Below are 5,981 nucleotides of genomic sequence, written 5' to 3' on the forward strand. Positions count from 1 at the left end.
ATTTTTATAATTGCAGCATTCTATTGCAGTTCACATTTTTTATAATTACATATTTTGGCACTTTCAAATAACGAAATATATACACAGATAAAAATTTAAAATAAAAAAAAAAACGAATACAATGAACTTCTGATTATTAAAATAATATTACAATAGTTTGTACAATAAAAATAGTATTAATCTCTAAAGCTATTATCGATATAATTTAACTTTAATTATAAGTAAATAATATCAAAGGCGTAACAAAACACTTCGTTATATGTGGATCGTCTCGCGTACGATTGCTAACTGACCGTCGCGTGCGCAGAGGTCGCGCGAATCATTGCAGACGCGCTCAACTTTTTTTTACCTCATTATAACCGCCGTTAGTGCTAAGCACAATTATAAATTACAAATTTAATTATTATTAATTCAATACTGAAAGTACTTCTATTATTTCTTGAGAGGAAATCATAACTGTATTTTATGCATCATTTTAGTTAAATCAAGTTGTATGTGTATGTTATAATACATTCCTTCATTCTAAGTAGATTTTTTTCATATTAGAATTAGGACTGGAGTAATTGTTTAAGGTTTAAATTTTAATATGCCGTTTAACAAAAATCTAATGGTTTAAGTTAAAATATTACTTCTTACTAATATTATAAATGAGAATGTTTAAATGTATGGATAGATATTTGTTATAATTATAGTGTACCTCCAGAACCGCTAAACGGATCTCACTGAAATTTGGCATAGAGTGGAAGAATCTATGTGCTAATAACTAAGTTTTCAATCCAACGGGACAGAGTCTTGGGCGAACATAAATGGAAAATAAAATGCACATATTCCATGTGGATCATTCCGTTAATCATTTTAATAAAAGTAGTGGCGTTTTCAGTGTTAACATTTTAATCCTGCAATTCCTGAGAAAACAACTTTCAAAAGACAATCGTTAACAGCAATTATCAAAGTTTATAGCGTGTCAGTATTGGTTCGGAAATAACATAAACCACTCGACAATGGGACTCGGCTCAGGTCTGATTGATGTGGATTTTGTAACGGTATAAATAAATACACTTAAATATGTGTCGTGATTGCTTTTGACGTGTTATTTTGGATCATCAGTTTGATACGGATAATTGAAAATAACTTATTAAAACGTTTTAAAATAAGCAATAAACAATATTTTCAATTACTGAGCCACATAATTTTCTGCCATAAAATCATATTTGATTAAGATTCGGATTGTCTTAATTAAATTGAAATGGAAAAATATTTATTTAAATAAAAGAGTATAAGTATATTTTATGTTCATTCAAATTATTTTCACAATGCAATCTGTGTTTATAAAATTCTGTATTCTTAATAATTTTACTGTAATCGTCTCATTGTTATCGTAGAATTACAGTAGTACATGTGTGATGTTTGAATGACAATTATGTTGATTTATAGATCTACTGCTGGCACATTTTGATCTATTTTATGTTATGAAGAAGACGTGGTAATCTAAATGACTAATGAATCTATACTGCCTCATAACATTTAATATTTATAAAATAATATTTAGAAAGGTAAATTTTTTACTTTTAACTTAATTATGAAATGACATTACAATTAAAATAGTTTCATTTTAAAATAATTGTAAGTTACAAAATGTCGGGCGCCCCTGGCCGGGTTGAAAGGTCGTGCAATGACCGATTCAAACTAAACGATTGTTATTAATTTGTACACATAGACAGAGGCGTCCGGCGTTAATTACAATATTGTTATGGCGTAAGGATTTTGTTCTAGATATTGTCCTGAACCAAGTAAAGAAAAGTTTATGATTTCCTAAAGATTTTAAGTGTTTTACTTTTTGATACAAATGGGTTTTTGCAATATAGAACAATAATTAGGAATTGTTTGAGGAAAGTATTTTATAAAAAACATTTTAAGCTATTTAAAATGTGTATTAAATATAAAATATTTTGTATTCTAAAATACGAGTATGTTACATATAACATACTCGTATTTTGGGAAGGGAACTTAACCTTTTGCATACAAAAGGTTAAGTTCCCTTTCCCCCCCTTTTTATAGGGAATTTATGGGAAGTGGAAGTGGATTTAGCGGAGTAGAGAACTCATAGGAAGTGGAAATATCCTCTTTCTGTACGTTCTCACCTCCGTTGGTTAAAGGTAGACGGTCGCTTCACTATTTTGGCGAATTCAGGTGGCGACTTGCTCGTTTGCCACTATGATATAAAAATGTGTGGTAGGTACGTAGCATTAAAACCAGTGTGAGATTTTTGGTGTACTTTATGCCCAATAAGGGACAGCACAAATAACACAAATTTTGTCGATGATACCATGTCGATTGTCATAAATATTTTCGTACTAGGCCTGCTCAAAGCTCAAGTTTTACTATTAATAAAAATAGCGCCATCTATACATGCAATATAACATTAAATCAACATTCCAGTGTGCGAAATCTAAAATTGGAATCTTTCCGACGATGTCTAAAAGATGGCGCTTTTTATGTTTTTAGAAATTTAACAAAATGAGGTCAAAAATTAAACAAAATGATTAAAAAAGCACGGGAAGTAGAAAATAACGACAATCGTTTTCCCTGTGGAATGTAGCTTGGTTGATTTTCTATGTTCGTGTTCGAATCATTCGATTTAGGATTTTTCCCGATTCTGTTCAGAGTGGATTTGTTATATTAATAAGAATTGTTTTATCGTAGAAATGTAGTGAAAACTCATTTATGTGGAATTGTTACATTTAATCTAATATTTAATGTTCTTGCTCTACAAAGCGTAGTTATTACAATGCAATACCACAACACACAAGGCAACAGTTCTCCTGTAATGAAAACGAAATTGCGTCTGTTAATCCGGTTAAGACGTTTCAGAATCAACTTGCTGGGAATGTGCAACTGCTAAATCTATGTTTGTTGCACTGAGATACAGAAGTTTGTATAATATTTTAAAGAAGATTAAAGCAAAGCATTCTCGGATGTGTTTGTTCGCTCATTTGTTTTGTGACCAGTAGCAATCGCCTTCGTATTATTAACATCGTCAATTATGTTAAAATTAGTATAAGATTTTTGGAGTACTTCGATAGGGGGCGCTGCACAGATTTCAATACAAAATTTTTCTTTACGATACGATGGCGGTTGTGACAAATATTCCTGCTAGACCCTTAGTACACTGGTTAAATATTTTATTTAATATTTTTAAATAAATTTAATGTAGTAGCAGTGGGTATATAATCCAGGCAATAATAGAGTCGTATATAAGAGAGGGTCGGCAGGCTTAGCGCAGATTATGTGCCGGCGTTCGCAGGCTTATTCCGGATCACAATTTATTGTCATTACTAATTACGTTGCGACGCATTTATTTAAATCATAACGAATGTGAAGATTAACTTTGGCTATATTGAAAAAATATATAAGGTGTTATATTGTATTTAATAAATAGAATAAAAAAAAAATGTGTTTTGACAAAAGACACGTTTTTAAAGAGCACATGTTAATTCGATGTAACTATTTTTTTATATCATAAGGTGTCAAACGAGCAAACAGCCACCTAGATTCGCCGCAATAGCGAGGCGACCGTTGCCCATAGACATCCGCAAATGCAGATGCGTTGCCTACCTTTAATCAACGGAGAAGGGGACGCACAGAAAGAGGATATTTCTCCTTCCTATGCGTCCCCTCTTCTGCCAAATTCACTTCCCCTTCCCATCCTTTCCTAATAAGAAAAGGGTGGGAAGGGAAAGAGGACTAAAATTAGGCCTCCGGTACCACACTCATCAGACGAAACGCGGTATTGCTTCCACTTGACGCCTGTCTTCTGTGTGGTCGTGGTATTGCATTGGTCGACCCGGCCAATTCGTGCACCCAACAAACATTGTTGTTGCGGGATCTACCGCTGTAAAAACTAAAGTTAAACTAATTAACTTTTACAATTACAGTCTTTTATGCCCTATATATACGTTGAAAACTTAGTCGCTGGCTCAACGATGTCCCTTTTGTTATAAATATAATGAAAATTTTAATCAAAAACTATTATTTAGCTTGAAATTTTATCTGCTGACTGTTGGTTTCTGAGATCACAATCTTTATATACAACATATCGTCATCCCTGTCATTATCTTTGATAAAACGGAGATAAAAATATACTTCAAATGGGGATTTTGGTCTCAACAACCCTCGGTTAGTAATCCGCATGTAAAATACAACGTTGTTATGACCGAGGTTACGAGAGTCTGTTGTTTTGTTGTACAGGACCTTTGACTTTTAAGAAGCAGGATCTGTCAAGCGCGCATTCTCAATTTCACACTCTCTTTGAAACAAAAACGAACTAAACTAATCTTGCTTGCTTGTGTGCTAGTTTTATGTGTGTAATTTTTTCAGTCTAACTGAAAAATAAATACATGAATTTATAAATATGTGTCCATTTTACGTCTTTGTATGACTACGGGTTTCAACAGCAATGACATTTGTATTGACACTTATAGTCATCGCTCACATTATCTTTGAAAAAAACCAGAGATAACATGTTTTAATACAAATTTCATTGCAGTCGAAATTTAAAGTGACATGTAAATGTATAATTGTTACCTTTATCTCACTACGCGTGAAGCAGAAGAATTATAACTGCGGGGCGGCGGCTTTTTGCCCAGTCCGTATCTTTACAGTCAAAGTATAAGACCGCACAATAGAGCCGGGATCCAGGACGGACCTTTATGAGGTTTAGTTGCCGGCTTTTGAAATTTCAAATCTTGTAAATTGAGCATGTTGTATTGGATATTGAATTAGTGTACGTATTGATCGATCATTTGCTCCAAGTAAAGTGAACTAAGCTTGTATTTGCTTGTACCTATTTGTGATTTTATGGATTGTAACTATTCCCAGGTGGGAGTTGATCCGTACCTTTACAACCGCTTATGATCAAAACAGCTGAACTGATCTTGAAGACTGGGGCGTCGTTCAATTCATAATCTTCCGTGGGCTGTCGTAATAAAATTGTCATAAAATTGCCATATATACAGCTCACGCCTGTAACCTAGCGAGGTAGGCAGAGATCACGGACCTCCATTTGGCGTGGCCGAATGAACCTTCGCAATCCATTGTTCGCCATTTCAAGAGTGCCGCGTCGTCGTCTTTTTCTCCCGGGAATTGAGTTATTGTTTTTTTACTGTATTTTTTTAAAATAATTGGCTATTGTAGTGAAAGTACATAATATTAAAAGCATAAACAATCCGAATATTTTTTAATATCTTGTGAAAAAGTGAATTTTCCTCTCATGAATTGATTACGTAATGCGTTTCCGGTCTGATGATGGCGGCTGTATGTCATACTGTGACAAAGGCGCTACGCGGAGGAATCGAAAGCGACGGGAGTCTACATAATTTATTACTTTCGCATATTACAATAGAATTGAATTCATAAACTTTGCTTTAATACTAATTAAAGAACTCAATTCTATAAAAGTGTCTAAACGACGATAAAGTTATCTTCTACAACTTTTATTTCTAACTTGTGAAAACCTCGTTTGCTGTAGGTTTCCTGCCGAAAAACTTTATGATAAAATAATTATATCATAGCCCTCTTGTCATTTGTTTTTTATTGAAGTGATAAAAACATTTATTAAAAAAAGAATTGGCAGCGGTGGGATTCGAACCCACGCCTCCGAAGAGACTGGTGCCTTAAACCAGCGCCTTAGACCGCTCGGCCACGCTACCATATATAATTAATATGGAATGCATGATAAAATTAAAAATTATTTTTAAGTGTTAAAATACTCGAAATGTATGTATGAGTAGATGTATGTATGTGGAAAGGAAGAGACGCTTAGCCCATCTCATTAGATAATTAATTTAATCTATATATATAAAAGAAATTTGTGTTAGTTACACTATTTATAACTCAAGAACGGCTGAATCGATTTGACTGAAAATTGGTGGGCAGGTAGTTTAGAACCAGGAAACGGACATAGGATAATTTTTACCCCGTTT

The 5,981-nt window shown here is 33.4% G+C and overlaps 1 non-coding gene across 1 annotated transcript; it reads right to left on the bottom strand.

The window, feature by feature from the left end:
• Positions 1-5,626: 5,626 nt before the first annotated feature.
• Trnal-aag lies at positions 5,627-5,708 on the bottom strand. Its single transcript has one exon. It is a non-coding gene; the product is annotated as a tRNA-Leu (tRNA).
• Positions 5,709-5,981: the final 273 nt, after the last annotated feature.

This window comes from Papilio machaon, chromosome 16, assembly GCF_912999745.1.
Source record: "Papilio machaon chromosome 16, ilPapMach1.1, whole genome shotgun sequence".
In the NCBI taxonomy this organism is placed as follows: Eukaryota; Metazoa; Arthropoda; class Insecta; order Lepidoptera; family Papilionidae; genus Papilio; species Papilio machaon.